Raw genomic sequence first — 17,585 nt, 5'->3', positions numbered from 1 at the left:
GAATAAGCAGTTCATCTGGCAGCCATGATGACCATTTTGCTTGTGCAGAATATCCATGTCACTTTGTCAGCTTAGAATGTGAACCTGTGTTCTGCATTTTGTCTAGTTTCATTTTGCTTTATGCTACTTATGGGGGATGCCACAAGAAGGCAGTACTAGTAGACATGTAGTTGAGTAGTGCACAATTAGAAGATTGGAGAGTGGACTGCAACACCTTTCTGCCCTTCCATTTTCAGCAAATAGATGTCTGAATAATCTAGATATCAACTTGTGTTACATATGAAAAGAAGAAGCCACTTTGTCCATTGTTTGTTTTTCAGATGTCAAGCTCTTCTGGATAAGGCTGTCTTTTTTATGTGTTTGAAAAGCACTTGGCATACTGAGTGCTACCATAATCTACATAAATAATAAGAATAATCATCATCATATTTAAGACACAGGAAGTAACTTTTCCACTGTATTCTGCACTGGTGAAGCCTCAACTGGAATACTGTGACCAGTTTTGGGCATCACACTTTAAAAGATGTGTACAAATGGGAGAGAATCCAGAGGCGAGCAATTAAAAATAAGAGGTTTAGAAAACAAGACCCAGGAGCTGAAAGAATTGAGCATGTTTATTCTAGAGAAGAGAAGGCTGAGAGGGGACATGATAACAATCTTCAAATACGTAAAAGATTGTCAGTCCTGATCAGGGCCGGCTCCAGGCATCAGCTTAACAAGCAGGTGCTTGGGGCGGCCAAGGGAGAGGGGCGGCACCTGCAGCAATTCTGGGGCGGCAGGTCCCTCACTCCCTCTAGGAGTGAGGGACCTGCCGCTGAACTGCCGCCGCCGATCACGGCTTTTAAAAATTTTTTCCAATTGCCGCCGGCGATCGCGATCGTGGCTTTTTTTTTTTGCTTGGGGCGGCAGAAATGCTGGAGCCAGACCTGGTCCTGATAAATTGTCCATTGAGGGTGGGACAAGAAGTAATTGGCTTAGTTTGCAGTGAGGGTGAATTCGGTTGGATATTAGGAAAAAATGGATCAAATGGCCAGCATCTTATCTGTCATTATCAATCCTAATAATTCAGCAGTCCTGTTTTTTTCTTTTTTTAAAACTCTGTATTTCTTTCTCTTCAAAATATCTGAAACGTGTTTTTTCCTCTAGATGTGCTCTCCAGTGATTCAATATATTCAGATACCACATTTGATACATGTCACATTATCTTGAGCACATAGTAGCCTTGAGTATTTTTAAGTGAGGGAGCAATGCTTTATGTGAGAATGATTCACTATTGCTAATCAGGAGAAATGAGCTTTTGTGCTCAAGAAACTCCTCCCAGGAACCTTGTTACCTGTGAATAAGAACACAATAATCCATATCTCAGCACATAAAATAGTTCAATCCACTTAATCTCACAGAAGCTCTTACCTCAGTTATGTTACATTAAAAAAAAAGTTTGTTCTGTTTATTTTTCCCCTAACTGGGTTGGGACTGTGAAATAAAACAATAAATAATAACAACAATTTACTTCTGTATCTGAAAATTTGACAGACTGCATTGGTACTGATTTTCATTTGTTTAGCAGCTTAAGCTTTAATGCCCTTTGGTGAGACTTTTTTAATTCCAGATTTAATACTAATTTAGAAGAAATGCTGGTTTTATTCCCACCAATATCATGCCTTGTACTTGGAGTTTTGTCATGACTGCCTCTTTGCTTCCCCCTCCCCCCCCAATATTCCACGACATTTCATAGAAGGTGAATGTTATAGTTAATGGGCAATTTTCTGGTTTCTGGAAAGAGGCCACTTGCTCTACTCAGTATATTAACAAATGCTGCCATAAATTTCTATTTAATTTTGGTTGTACAGTTTAACTGTTCATAATTCCTTGCTAGTAAAAATCATTAGACAGCAGCTAAATTCACATAAAGTTATCTTCCACAGAAAATCGTGTTTCTGGAAATGGAAGGAATAGACAAATGCAGTCAAAAATCATATAGAACACAAGAACATTTTTTAATTAAAACTGATATTACATTTAGTGTGCTGAGGGTTATAAAGAAAATACCTGTTGCGTAGCCATAAATTTCCCCATATTTTTGCAGTGCTAAAAGGACAAAGAAAGAAAGATCTTTCTGTTCTTCTCCTCTTTATGAGACTTTCTTTTTTCTTTCATACGAGTCAAAAGTCTCACTTGGATTGTTTGTCTTTTTTAGTTTGGCTGCCATAGCAAAATGGCCTTCTGTGCTCCTGATAGCCTTGTTCTCATTGCTCGGGGTTAGATAAATATTGCACTTGAACCTGTCTTGTAAAGCCACATTTCTTGTGTGTGTGTCTCCCTTTATACACCTTTTATTATCCTCTGTGCCTCTCCTACACAGGTATCCGTCCATGTGGGCTCAGATGTCAGTGCAGACCCCCACTGAAGGCAAGGTGGGGTTAAGGGTCTGTACAGGTGTGTGTGTTTCCAGGACTAATACTCCTACTTGCACATAAAGGAGCAGTTCAGGTCATAAAAGACTTCACATGGGAGGATCTTATGAGTACGCACAGTGCTAATGATGAGTACTGAGGGATTAGAATGATTGTTCTGAGGGGCAAAGGGTGGGGAAACTCATTGACCTTCATTTCTCTCCCCAGACCCTCAGTCTACATAATACAGCAAGGAATCCATGCAGTGCCTTTCCTGCTTTGAACAAACGCTAACCCAATTCTGAAAAAAATTAGGTCAAATTAAATAGACACAGCTTATTGGTGAAAACAAACTGGATTCTATTCCAGTTTGTAAATCAACAGAAGGGTACAATTAGCTCAGATTGCCGAATCTTTATCGCTGACAAAGCCTGAGTCAGCAAGAATCCCTAGGACTGGCAGATTCTAGGCGGAATGAACTGGGAATTATTGAAAGACAATCAATATGGAGCTGCACAATGCCATTTTTATTCAGTCACTTTTCAGAGTAGATACACGCTCTAAGCAATAGAAGAAAGTAGAAAAATGGCCTCCTGGGACATCTACTGTGTAGCTCGTTTCAATAAAGGGTCTCTCTAATATTTGACTATCAGTGCTCCAGCTATATCGTTTTACTAATTAATTACAAAAACAATTATCCTGTTAACAGGTCCCACAGTATTTTTACTATATTAGGACCAGATATTGCAAGGTAATGAGCATGCTCACATTTCCCTTGAAGTCACCCTACAGGATTTTCCCCTCTGTGAACTACAGTAAGGTACCATGGAAAATTTCCACTGTAAGAACACTTCCATGCTGTATTAATGTACCAGAGATTTCTTGCCTGCTCTGGTTTATTTTAAACACTAACTCCATTCTGAAGAAGAAGGAGCCCACATACCTGAATAAAACTCTGGTTCTCTTACCATACTATCTTGATACCCAGAGTCAACTTTTTAGGATCAGGAAAGGGTATTTCATCACACTGACATATGTTTTTCCAGTAAAAATGTTTAATTCAGCTGTAGGACAAATATGTTTTGTAAGGAAACAAGAGACACCAGCAATTTTTTTTCCCACATAAGAAAACATTTTTTTTTCCCATTTGTGGCAAGTTTTACACCTCTTGAGAAGAACTGATCCCAGAGGTGCAGAATAGAAATTCAGGTTTTCCTTGAATAAGGTATCCATAGCACCAAATACTCTACAATGAGACTTGCATAATTGCATGCAAAATGGCCAAGGCTGCACTTTTCTCACAGCTGTGATGGAAGTCAGCAATAGGGTGACCAGATGTCCCGATTTTATAGGCACAGTCCCAATAGTTAGGCCTTTTTCTTATATAGACGCCTATTACCTTCCACCCCCGTCCCGATTTTTCACACTTGCTATCTGGTCACCCTAGTCAGCGATGCCATTCTTGTTATGCTAGAATGATTTTTGTTTTTTATATATTCATGATTGTTGACAATTTGGGATTATTGCATAGGGTTGGGTGGCTGGATGTGATGTTTGACAATCAAACAAACTTTACTGAAAAGTGGTTTTAAGCTCTGGACCATAGGGAAGGCTATTGCAGATCAGAAGTGATACAAAGTTTCAGACTGTGGATTATTAAAGCCTGATCCAAAGATCACTAAAGTCTGTGGAAATCTTCCCATTGCCTTCAGTGGTCTTTGGACTAGGACCATAATGGGATCTTTGGTATTACAAAGGATAATGAGATGCTCTCCACCGGCCTGATAAAATATTTGGAGACCTTGGCTGGGTTTAGAAAGGTATGGAGTGACATAGAAAATCTTATGGGCCCAATTTTCAAAACCCCACGAGGTAAGGGCCTTGAATAAACATAGTATGCATCATGACTTGGGTTCACAACCTAGGTATTTGGGCATCCAGGTAATCTAACTGGTCATTTACCAGTTATCTATTTCGTATATATAAAAAATAGAGATGAAATCCTGGACTCATTGAAGTCAATGGGAATTTTACCTTTGATTTCAATAGAGCCAGGGTGCAATTGTGTTCCCGTTTGACAGAGCTTCTTTGCCTCTCACTAGCAATGAGGGGTAAGTAAGGAGAATGAGATTTTCTCCACTAGCAACTAGAGGATTAAAGAGAGCCTACTGACCAAGATGAGACCATAAGGCAAAACCTGTAGCAAACGTCAGGCTGGCCAGAAAGGAGAGCAGAGCTCAACTATTTCCTTGACAAGGGAAGCCTGGTTCCAGCTGAGGGCCTAAGCTGTTTGGTGGGTGGGATGACTAGGCCCAGGTGGACTGATAAAAAGGGACTGGCTGCCCAGAGACAAGTTCAAAGTAGAGGAACCTCCCAACAAACCCACGGATGACCCTGATTTTGAAATTTGCTATCCCTTTTTGTTTTAGACTCTAACACCCCAAAAGGGTAAGACTTGAGTGGAAGGGTAAGGCACCATGACCCCCTAATATGGTTACAGACACTTTTTGTGCATAGTCATGGACTCCTTTCACTTTAAAAATTAGGACCTGTGTGACAGAATGCCAGCTGGAATAAATTGGGATGGCTCTACTAGTTCCAACGGAGCTACCCTGATTTACAGGAGCTGATGACCTGGCCCTGCATTATCAAAACAGTTAGGATATGCCCAGTTGGATTAGGTTATTCCCTTGCTCTATCCAGATTTCCTCTGTGTTTTCTTTTTGAAATAATTTCAGTTCAGAACAAAAAGGTTCACTATCATTTTTTATGAGTTTGTCACCAGTTCCCCAGGCTCATCCTTTCCACAGGATATCATCTTGTATTCAATTTGTTCGCTGCCACAGGACACATCAGGTGGAACGTATTTATCTTAATGAGCCCTGAAGCTCTGAAACAGCTAACACAAAACAAAATATGATAATAAAAGAAATGGCAATATATAATTTACAAAGAAAAGCTAGTGCCTGATCCAAACCTCTACAGTAAGTTAATATGCAGCAAGCTGGGGCGTAAATTGACTGTGTGTCAGCATGCCACACACTACGTGCCCATGTATACACTGTTGCTGTGCACTAAAATTTCCCTAATGGACTTTGCATAGTGCTAGGTTAAAGCATGCTGGCATGGTGTAGATTTACACCCCAGCTTGCTGTGCACTAACTTACCATATAGACATGCCACAAGAGAGTCTTTCCATTACCTTCAATGGACTTTAGAACTGACCTCAAAAGAAAGTGAAGTCCAGAGTCCAATTTATTTATTTATTTTTAGTTTCATTATTTTAAAATATTATTTTATATAGAAATGGCCCAACCCAAACTCCAGATTCAACCTCTCTGAATGTTAGGGCTGTTTGAAATCTAAACATGGATCAGTAACTACATTTTGCAAACAATTCTTTTTAATGGGCCAAACCAGAATTTTGGCACAAAACATGCCTGAACTTTGGGATAGTGGAAATTCAGATCCACATTTTGCAGCTTGAGCAGTCTCCAATTTTCTGTTGAACTGCAGATCCGTGTTTTGTCGTTGTATCCGGTATTCTGAACACCTGCAAACCTTTAATGCCATATTTTATTCTGCATGTGCATGAAACTGTAGACTGCCCTCAAGGCAGTCCTCAGACCTTGGCAGTCCATTCTATTGTCTTTTAGTGAAGGGAAGCTCTTAAGTACAGAAAATAATGGAGGAGGAGGTTTCTCATCAGAGAGAAACATGAGCTGGCTGCCAATATAAAATTTTTCGTTATCGTTTATATGATTTAGGGGGTATGAAATAATTCATGAATTCATGAGTCAACAGTTATTTGTAGAAGAATGAGCAGGGCAGGGTAGAAATCCATTTCTAAATTTAAATGAAGTTTTATACAAAAAGTCTAATTGGAATAAAACTGCACCAGTAAAGTGCTTAAACTGCACAGCTGCCAAAGATTAATTCTCACTATTTTTCCATGTTAAATACAATTCTGAGGAATAAGTCATGCATTCTGCATGCATAAAATGTAAAGCATGGGAGCATGTTGATGGGCTGCCATTTAACACAACATACCTGAAACAAAGGAAATCTATTATGCAAAACATACAGCTATCACACCAAGAATTTCCTTCTAGACTGTGATTTTAGTAGGGGTCATTATTTACATTGTGACACTGACATTGTTCAAAGCATGGAATCAACTATCAGAAAGGAAATAAAGTCCACTGGAAATCATGCTGCCAAAAGCTAGAAATGAAAACACAGGGCTGTCTCTCATCTGAAACCTCCCCTGTTCAAGGGACAAAGGACCCACATTGTCACCATGTTAGTAACTGCCTCAACTCATCTGTTTAATCACTTCTGAACATCTCTGAGTCCCATAAAATAGGTTTCAATTACATACAATATAGGCCGTAGGCCAGGTGACAGTATCTTAGAACAAGCACAGACACATTCCAATCTCATTTTAAGTATGAGGAGCAATTTCTCCTCAGATGAATAAAGTGGCTGTTTTATGTATAGTACATTTACCAGCCTGCAAGAAAGGGGATGAGGGAAGCAAGCCACATCATTGTTTGGATGAGTTACAAAATGAAATGAACTTAGAGATTTTAATACTAATAAAGCATGCTGGCCAGTCTCTCCGCGGCAGAAGTAAATCAGCATAGCTGCATTGAAGTCAGTGGGGCTACTCCAATTAACACTAGTTGAAGGTCTGGCTCATTTATAATAATAGTATATAATAACTTTAAACCCAATCACATTTTGGAGCTAGATTGTCCCTATTTCCTCCCAGATGTGTGGGTTGTGGGGCGACAGCTGAAGGAACATTTCATCCCTTCCTACCTTCAAACCCTTGAGCAGAGGCTAGCCACAATCTGGGTCCCAGTGCATCCAGCATGCCAGAAAGACCCTGTGGGAATGAATGTGGGTGGGGATGTAAAGAAAGAAAAGGGTGGATATTTGGAAGTACTATTACTCCTTCCTGTATTCCACACATTGCCTGTCTAGTTTCACTCCACACTATTCTCCTATATCTCACTCCTGTCGTATATTTTGCTCTTTTTTCTTCCAATCTTTTATTTTAGCCCCTTTTTGATTTTCAAGTTGTTAAAAAGCACCTGGAGCAACCACATTGGCTCTTTATTTCTGATTAAATATTTTACTATGGACTGTTGGTAACTTGAATGCTATTGGCTAGATCCTTAGCTTGGTTTCAGTCTAGCCCTATATACTTTATTATTTCCTTTTCTTCTTAATTCATCTGTCCACATGACCTAATCTGTCAAGAAAACTAGAAGTAGATAAAGTGGAAGTTTATTGCAGTTTTAAAGACAGCTGCCAGTAGTAAAAGTTTTAATAATATGAAAAATAAAAGCCATTCTCAGACTAAGGCCTGATCTACACTACATAGTTGGTTGACATAAGCTGCCTTACGTTGACTTAATGTCTGTGTCTATGCTACCAGGTCCTTTCCACCGATGTAATTCACCTGCTATGTTGACTTAATTACTCCACCTCTGCGAGAGGCATAGCACTTAATTTGATGTAGATATGTCAAAGTAGTGGCAGTGTAGACACTATGCTGCTTACATCAACTTAACTGGCCTCCAGGAGGTGTCCCACAATGCTCTGCTGTGACTGCTCTGGTCACTGTTCTCAACTCTGCTGCCCAGGAGCCAAGTACATAGGAAACAGCCCCTCCCCTGTTAAAGGACAGGGAACTTTTGAATTGCCACTTCCTGTTTGTTCAGCTTGGAGAGCTCACCTGCCCAACTGATCATGCCTGCTCCACATTCCTGTCTGGAGTACACAGGAGGTGGTGGATCTGCTGGGTCTGTGGGGAGAAGATGCTGGGCAGGCACGGCTCCGAGCCAGCCATAGAAACATAGATATATACAAGCAGATCATGCAGGGCATGGGGGAGAACGGCTACACTAGGGACACACAGCAGCGCTGTGTGAAAATCAAGGAACTGCGATACCAGAAGGCAAGGGAGGCAGACTGTCGCTCTGGATCAGTACCGCAGATATGCTGCTTTTACAAGGAGCTGCATGTTATTCTCAGTGGCAACCCCACCATGACCCCCAAGAGCAGCATGGATACCTCTGAGGAGTCGGAGCCCTGGGCCACTGCAGGCAACACAGAGTATGAGACTCCTCAACATTTTAAGCAGGCTCAACTCCCTCTGCAGCCCCTGCTGAACAGCATTCCAACATCGCCATCCTACCCTTCCCCCTCACATACGTTCCAGTAGGCGAGGGGGTCTTGAAAATCAAATCATCTTTATTAATTCAAAGTGTGGGGAGGGGAGGGACAGGGAAACTGAGGGTACATGTACACTACCCACTGAATCGGTGGGTAGTGATCGATCTATCAGGGATTGATTTATCGCGTCTAGTGTAGAGGCAATAAATCGATCCCCAATCGCTCTGCCATCAACTCCTGTACTCCACTGCAGCGAGAGGCGGAAGCGGAGTCAATGGGGGAGTGGCAGCAGTCGACCCTGTGCCGTGAGGATGCGAGGTAAATCGACCTAAGATATGTCGACTTCAGCTACACTATTCTCATAGCTGAAGTTGCATATCTTAGGTCGATCCCCCACAGTGTAGACCAGGCCTGAGGTACTGGGGGGAGGTGCATGAGAAAAACACAGCAGTCACAGCAATGTTCAGACTATGGGTGGGCACAATACAGGAAAGAAGTGCACATTACTGTGGGTCATTATCAAAATGGGTTTTCAAAGCCTCCCTGAGATGCATTGCTCCGTGCTCAGCTCTTCTTGTAGCCCTGGTAATCTGGTTAATCAAAATTAGCAGACAGTCTATCCACCTCCATTCCCCACCCGTATGGAAACTTCTCTCCCTTTGCTTCATAGATATTATGAAGCACACAGCAGGCAGCTACAACCATGGGAATATTTTTTTCACCGAGGTCTAACCTAGTGAGCAAACTGCGCCAGCGACCCTTCAAATGGCCAAAGGCACATTTAACCACCATTCTGAACTTACTGAGCCTATTGTTGAACCACTCCTTGCTGCTATCCAGGTGCCCAGTGTACAGCTTCATGAATAGGGCCCTATCAAATTCACGGTCCATTTTGGTTAGTTTCATGGTCATAGATTTTAAAAATAATAAATTTCATGGTTTCAGATATTTAAATCTGAAATTTCATGGGGTTGTAACTGTAAGGGTCCTGGACAAAAGGAGGTAATGGGAGGCTTGCAAGATTATTGTAGGGGGCTTGTGGTATTGCCACCCTTACTTCTGCTCTGCTTCTGGTGGCAGCGCAACCCTCCAAACTGGGCAACCAAAGAACAGCGGCTGCTGGCCAGGAGCCCAGTTCAGAAGGCAGCGCCATCATGAGCAGCAGCACAGAAGTAAGGATGGCATGGTATGGTATTGATACCCTTACTTCTGCGCTGCTGCTTGAAGAACTGGGCCCTCACTCAGCAGCTGCCTCTCTCCATCCACCCAGCTCTGAAGGCAGCTGTGCAGAAGTAAGGGTGGCATAGTATGGTATTGCCACCCTTATTTCTGGACTGCTGCTGGTGGGGCACTGCCTTCAGAGCTGGGCACCCAGCCAACATCGCCGCTCTTCAGCCGCCCAGTTCTGAAGGTAGCACAGAAGTAAGGGTGGCAATACCATGACCCCCCTACAATAACCTGGCAACTCCCCTGTGACTAAGAACCTAGTTTGAGCAATGCTGGCCTCCACCAGGAAATTTGTACAGTATAGGGTAAAAGCATACAAAAGAACAGATTTCATGATCCATGATGCATTTTTTTATGGCTGTGAATTAGGTAGGGCCCTATTCATGAACCATGGGACTCAGGGGTAGGCTGGGTCTCCCAGGATTACTATTGGCATTTCAGCATCACCAAAAGTGATTTTGCAGTCTGGAAGGAAAATCCATGCATGCAACTTTCTGAACAGACCTGTGTTCTTAAAGATGTGAATGTCATGCACCTTCCCGGAGCATCCCATGTTGATGTTGGTAAAACGCCCCCAGTGATCCACCAGCACTTGCAACATCATAGGAAAGTATCCCTTTCTGTTTATGTAGTCTTTGGCAAGGTGGTCTGGTGCCAAGTTAAGGATATGCATGCCATCTATCACTCCACCACAATTAAGGAACCCCATTGCAGCAAAACCATCCAGTATGTCCTGCACATTACCCAGAGTCACTACCCTTCTTAGCAGAAGGTGATTAGCAGAAGACCATGAATACTTTTAATCATAGCAACTCCCTAGAGTGGATTTACAAACTCCAAATTTATTCCCCACTGACCAGTAGCAGTCTGGCATTGCAAGCTGCCACGGAGCGATGGCCACTCACTTCTCCACTGTAAGAGCAGGTCTCATTTTAGCGTCTCTGCACTGCAGTGCGAGGGAGAGCTCCTCACACAGTTCCTGGAAAATGGCCTTGTGCATTGAAAGTTCTGCAGCCACTGCTTGTTGTCCCATAGCTGCATAACGATGCGATCCCACCTGTCAGTGTTTGTTTCTCAGCTGAGCAGTGTCCATGCTTCTCAGCGAATGGCATATGTATAGCCACGCCAACCTTTTGAAAATAAAAGGCATGAAATATTATGGGTTGCAGATGAAATTATGGGAGGAAGAAAACTGCATCATGGGACTTTGAAGCCATGTTCCCAGTCACCGCTGCAAGAATGTTTTGGTTCCATGAGGCATTGCAAGATCTTCCCAAAATACTCTGTGGCAAGTTGCTCTGTGGGATAGCTATCCATAGTGTTCTGCTCTCTGCATCAATGCAAGCGCTGCTAGTGAGGACACATTCCACCAACACCAGGAGTGTGTGTGGACATGCACAACCAACTTAATCACTGCAGCGACTGGATGTCAACTTAAGTTTGTAGTGTAGACATGCCGAAAGCTAAGAGCCACAGAAGCACTGGCAACAGCCATCTTAGTGGAATTTATATTCCTGCTGCTGTAGAAATTAGCATTTGGTTTGCCTCCTTCACCCACAGAAACCACGAATTAGAGCGTAAACACACAGGAGGGGGGACAAATGCTAAAGATCCAGAAGGTTGTCAGATAACACCTCCAGAAGGTGTTGGGAAGAGACTTATACTGTACTTGGCCTCTTTATCAGAAGATTACACTAAATAAGAGAGAGGGGAAGCTTAAGCTTTTACAAAGGATCCCAGCCTTTCCTGTGTATAACCTGAAATCAGGTGAGTTTTGCCTACTTTCACATTCCACTACACAAAAGGTCCACACAAATCTAACCTTCAAAATAGAATCTCCAGCAATGCGCACGTTATTGATGTTCTTTGTGAATGATGTACCATCATCTCACATTCAAGTGGTCCTCATGGTTTGCAGTGAAGGGCTCAGAATTAATAGATGATTACAAATGAATTACCCTTTCAAACTGAGTTTGATGCCTCCAGATTAGATTGCGGATAGGTCTGAAGAACACCACGCATACTGTAGTTTGCCTGAGGATATAAATCATATTGCCAAAATCCTTACCCTCTTCATACCCCTTAATTCAATGTGACAAAAGCCTCTTTGCTTTCTCAAATTTGACATTTGGCTTGTGGTGTTAACCCCATTTTATAACAAAAATGTGCTTCCTGCTGTAGTGAATATTAAAAACTAATTCTGCAGCTATATGTGTGGCCGTGGCTGTTTGAATGTATTAAAGCTGTGGGAGAGGCTTATCCTAGGGCTATTCTTTAAATTTGGCTTTTGGCTCATACGCGGCTTCTATACTGCAGTCAATGAAGATCCTGGGTTAATTAAAGAGATGTAAGTATTTAAACACTCCGGATCTGCATCTACCCATAAAGCATATGAATACTTGCTCCCCTGTAAATGTCATTCCACGACCAGTCAATCCAGAAAGAGCAACAAGGAACATCTCTCTCTTGGAGGGTAGGAAGTAGGAAAATAACCACCCTAGGTTGTTGCAGGTGGCTAGATAAACCTCCAATTTGGCGATACATGAATCATTATGGAGACACAAGGTAGATCTTTTTAAAACACTTCCTGGGAACCTTGGGAACTAGGGTACAACTACTGAGTGCTGACCGAAGACAGTCAGAGAACAGTATGTTTGATAGGAAGTAGCAAATGGTTGGGCAGCGGAAGGTCTGACTTCTAATTCCTGCTCTGCCATTTACCTGGTATGTAGTTTGGACTGGCTATTTTATCTACTTATCTCAGTTACTCCATTTATATAAACACCAACTGACCTCACAGCGGTGTTGTGATGTTTATTTAGTTTTAGTTTTGAAAACATGACACACCATGTAAGTGCTCATAATTATTACTAGTATGATCAGACTAGCTATACACACACCTTGCACTCTTTGTGAACCTTTAGAGTCCCTTCCTTGGTTGTTTGAACCCCCAGTGCCCTCCTACCCCACAAAACAAAACAAACTATATAAACTAAACCACTTAGGATCACTGGCTCAAGTACAAAGGTTTCACTCACTGGATTGTAATGTCATGTACATCCCACGACAATAAACAAAAACACATTTTTGTCTGCTTCCTGTATCTAATGGTATCCTCCTAACATCAGGCTTGTCAGAAAAGCCTATTAGGATAAGGGGCTATAAATCATGACTAGCCTGGTTGAATTAGGTCTTCCCTGAAGGCTTGTAAAAGACAGAATTGTATCCACTTCTCAGAGATGCAACCTAGGAAGCATATCACAGCAGCATTATAAATCAGTGCTGAAGCATAAGGCAACATAATGACATCAGGGCAATTATCACCAGTAAAATAAGAAAGGCAGCCCTCCCCACTAGAATGGATTCAGTTGACTTGTTCTATGATGTTGATCAATGATTTTAACTAGACACCTAACAGTTAATAATATGCACCTGGCAGGAACGCATGGCTGAGTGGTCAAGATAATAGTATTTTATGGGGGAAGAGACAGCAGTTGGTAGACATTTTGCAATGGATCTTAATTGAATTAATGTTTCTAGTTACATCCTGCGGGGAAGAATGAGGAAAAAATCTGGGAGGTACTTAACAGACAGCAGAGGAATGTAAAGGAAAGAGAATATACCATGAACTAGATTGTGGGGCCCATACTTACATTGAAATCAACAGGGTTACTTGAAATCAATGAAGCTAATCACAGATTATTACTCAGGATGGGTAAGTATGGTAAACAATTGCTCTTTGTGGTTTCAAGGATTGTACTCAGCCATATTAGGGCTTTACAAAGTCACCAGAAACAGAAGCTATCTATAGGCAGGGAGTTTAATTTTCCCCAGAACTCAGTGTTATTCAGTGGAATTCACTCTTCCAGTCAGGATATCTCTTGCAAGATAGGAGGCTCTGGAAGTCTCCAGGAATTGTAAACTGGACCCATAGTTTGATCTTGATTATCCAGTGAGTAATGTCCTCCTGATTCTAATGATCTCTCTTTCTTTCCCTCCAACAGTCCTTAACCAAGCACATAGAACAAAAGCAACAGATAACCACTGTTTTGTTGTACTCACCAGAATATGCTTTATTCACGGTTAATCCACTGTAAGAAAAACCTAAACTGGACAGATTATGTAGACAGCCACCCCTGTGCCCACACTGCACTGTCATTACCAAGGTGCACAAACAAGCAGTAAACTAAAACATTGTTTATTCAAGCTCTATTCGGAATACAGGGGGGGAATACTATTTGTCACATGCAAAAGGGAAGAGGTTTTCAATGGATATTAAAAACAAAAGGAAAAAACCCTCAAAAACCCCAACCTCCCCAAAAAAACAAACAACCCACAATACATATAAACTAAACCACTTCGGACCATTTTTACTCCTGTTCAGTAGACATTGTATTCTCCCCTGAAATCAGCAGGACTATTTGCACATTTACTCAATGTAAGGATGGCAAAATCTGGCCCTTTATAGGCAGTGCTTCTAAAACTAGCAGTTTAAAATGAAAATACAATCTATGTATTGTTAAAATAATTTAAATGTTCTGTCAAATACATCAAATGCTGATTGCAGTATTATACTATCAATAATGATGATGATGGTGCACATGGACATGTGCATTAACATAGAGGGAATATGTGCTTTTATCATTTACTATCCATTGTGAGACACTGAAATTGCTCTCTGGTTTATAATATCATTATGCACATGGCTTCAACGAACCCTTGAAATTAAGCAAAAAGCTGGTCTGTCAGTAAGCCGTCATCTTAAAAAATGATGTCACCCTTAGTAGCCAGCTCCTCCCCAATCCAATTATTTACCTGGTAGGGTGGACAGAAAATAGCACAAGAATCTGCTTTCTTTTAAAATAGCAGAGTGATTTTGACCTTCTGACATGCAAAGAAACATGGCTTGTATGGGGATTTATTTTGGGAGGAGACCTCATATGGATGACACTACCACTATGAAATGCTCTAATAAATAATTATTGTTATCAATGCAGGAATAATTACAGAGAGCTGTAAATGCTGATTTTCACAATTTAATACCTTTGCAATTTTCAGTGGCATTGGGCTGAAACCTGTCAGTCTGCCTCGTAGCATATGGCTTTAGAAGTCAAACGTATCTTTTACCTATAGACCATCACAAAATTATTTGCAGCAGAGCCAGATTCTGCATGGAGCTGACAGCCTCCTGTGAGGAGCTGAGCATTCTTAACTCCCATTGAAGTCAATTAAATCTGAAGGTGCTCATGTTTTTGCAAGTCCTTGGGGACTCAACCTACTCCCTTTTAAATGAGTAGCAAAACTCCCACTGATTTCAGTGGGAACAGGCTCAGGTCTATAATTTATAAAAAGACAGCAAAGTGTCTACCAAAAATGGACTCTTAAATGACCATGTCTTTCTGCTATTTGTCTTCTCAGAAAGCCTGAGAGCAACCCTGTTAAAACTGCTGCCCACAAGATGGTGGAACAATATGAAGCTCTGAATCCAGATTCTGACTCCACACCTGAAATGAAACATGTGATTCCAAATAAATACGTATGTGTGTGTGTACTATTTGTAGTACTGGTCCAGGTGGGTCTAGGCCCACCCAATAACTAAAGGCCCAAACCCTCAATTGAGGGGGAGGAACCACTAAGTCCAGGCTACAATTGATTGCTGAGGACATCACAGGAGAAAACAGGAACGGGAGTGAGATTAAAGGTTGAAAAATCAGGGAACCAGAAGGGGCCACTGAGCAGAGACCCTCGGACAGTGCCCACCGCTCTTCAAAGGCATCCAAGGAGTCAACGGACACTACCCAGTGGAACTCGACCTGGAGACACGAGTGAACAAGGGAACAGAAATAGGCCCCATAGTCACAGAGTACCCCCAGCCTTTCAGCTTTCCTCCTCCTGGAGTGATGGATGGCCACCTTGGCCAGTGCCAGGATTAGGTTGACAATGAGGTCCAGAGACTTTTTGGGGCCACGGACGGAGTGCATCAGTGCACAGAGGGGTGGGGAAAAGTGCAGCCTCCAGTAAGAGGTTCTGGAATAGCCGGAAGAGGGGCACAACCTGATGCACCCTATGTTAATGTGCATCAGGATTCCCCTCTCACTGCAACAGGGACAGGTGTCAGGGGAGTTACTGAACTGTGCCAGGTACATGCCAATGTTCACAGCTCCATGGAGCAGCCACCAATATACTACAGGGCCATGGGACCAGAATGAAGTACAGACTGGCCCACCAATGTTCCTTGCCCTTCACTTGTGGCAATGGGGCCCTCCACTTGGTGTTGGGTTGGGATATGAGGGTGAGGAAGTGAATGGGATGAAGCATGAGAATGTACAGATGTTTTCCTGACATGGCTTGGAGGCGGACCAGCTGGATGTCATTCAGCTGACTCAGGGGGCACGTCAGGGAGGCTCATGGGGTAGGACCCTGATCACTAGTTCCAGAGGGCCAGGGGTGGGTGGGGAGCACCTTCCTGGAGGACCTGGTTGAGGAAAGCAAGAGAAGTAGAAGGCAAGTCTGCCCTCATCTCCTGGAGCACATAGCAGGGCATATGCAGGGTGGGCAGTCCCATGCGCTGTTGTGCGCATGTGTGTAGTGCAGGATGAGTTGGGCAAGGAAGACAACACGGGATTCTCAAGAGAGACTAATGTATTAGAGGCTGAGGGACACAAATAGCAGGTTGGCGTTTAATCATAATACACTAAAGTAGATGTGTGTTCTCTTCGCTTTTGAATAAAAGCTTCTCAGAGAAGAAAAAGGAGAGTTACAGTGCTGCCCAAAATAGCCAGTTATAGGCTAAACTGCAGCTTTTTGAAAAGTGTAGCTGCAGAGAAAATTCCCTTCACATAATTCTAGATTGCATTTGAAATGTAAAATTTTTTGATTAAAGTGAGCAATTACTAATCTCCCACTGATATCACTGAACGTGCACCTCATTTAGGAAACCAAGGAAAGGGAGCTGGAGCTGCCTCTGATGAGATCTGGGGGGGAAATTCTGCCTTCACACATTCATAGAAAATTTGCCTAAGTGGCACAAGGTGTTTATGGTTTTCTGTGAAACTCAGGAGTTCTTGTTTTGTTGTTTATTTTTAGGATCATTATTTGTGTTAGGGGAGTGCCTAGAAATCCCAGTGAAGAATGGGACCCCATTATGTAAAGCACTACACCCCCCACCCAAATAACAGACAGTCCCTTCCCTGAAGAACATACATTCTAAATAGACAAGACTGATAACGCATAGAAGAAAGAAAATATTTTTACAGATGGGAACTGACACACAGACAGAATAAGACTAGAATTTTCTCAGGAGCCTAGTTAGACATCTAAATACCTTTCTTTACACTGGGTCTCATAAGATCTGAGCTCAATTTCCAGATTTGCCACAAACTTCTCATGTGCTCTTGAGCAAGTCACTTGCTATGCCTCTGTTTCCCCATCTGTTAAATGGGGATAATAATGTTTCCCTTTTCCCACTATTTGTTTGTCTGGTTTACTCTCTTTTACTAGGTACATGTATAGTAATAAAAATAAATTATAATGGCAGTATGTATATTTTTTGAAAATCCACCTAGTTTTGGAAGCTCTCCTGAACATTAACTCTTCACTGGACAAAACACTTTTTACCTCTCCTCTTTTTTAATGAATGTGCCAGTTTTGTTGGTTATGCAAAACTTTTGCACAGCTGTACAATTGAGGAACAGGGCACACAAAATTCCATGGTGTAGGTAGAAGGGGGATCCCACAAGACCATTTAAGAGGCTACAAGAGGTACTGACTAACCTAACT

Source organism: Malaclemys terrapin, chromosome 7 (assembly GCF_027887155.1).
Source record: "Malaclemys terrapin pileata isolate rMalTer1 chromosome 7, rMalTer1.hap1, whole genome shotgun sequence".
NCBI classification, from domain to species: Eukaryota; Metazoa; Chordata; order Testudines; family Emydidae; genus Malaclemys; species Malaclemys terrapin.
The sequence above is the reverse complement of the archived record's forward strand: the minus strand, read 5'-3'. Positions refer to the sequence as shown.